Source organism: Penaeus monodon, chromosome 30 (genome assembly GCF_015228065.2).
Source record: "Penaeus monodon isolate SGIC_2016 chromosome 30, NSTDA_Pmon_1, whole genome shotgun sequence".
In the NCBI taxonomy this organism is placed as follows: domain Eukaryota; kingdom Metazoa; phylum Arthropoda; class Malacostraca; order Decapoda; family Penaeidae; genus Penaeus; species Penaeus monodon.
In genome coordinates, this window is record NC_051415.1 from 6144425 (window position 1) to 6144735 (window position 311).

A 311-nucleotide genomic window follows, 5' to 3' on the forward strand; every position below is an offset into this window, starting at 1 on the left:
GGGAGGGGGAGTGGAGAAAGAGAGGGGAGTGAGCGATTGGGCGGTTAGGAAGGTGGGAGAGAGGGGAGAGAGAGAGAAGGGGAGTGGAGATAGAGAGGGGGAGGGGGAAGAGAGCGATTGGGTGGTTAGGAAGGTTGGAGAGAGGGGGAGGAGGAGGGGGGGGAATGGAGCGAATGGTGAGAGAGAGAGAGAGAGAGAGAGGGGGGAGGAGGAAGGGGTGATAGAGGGTGGTAGAGAGGGGAGAGGAGAGAGAGAGTGGGGAGAGAGAAGGGAGTCTGAGTGGTCGATAAGGAAGGAGGGAGATACAAGGC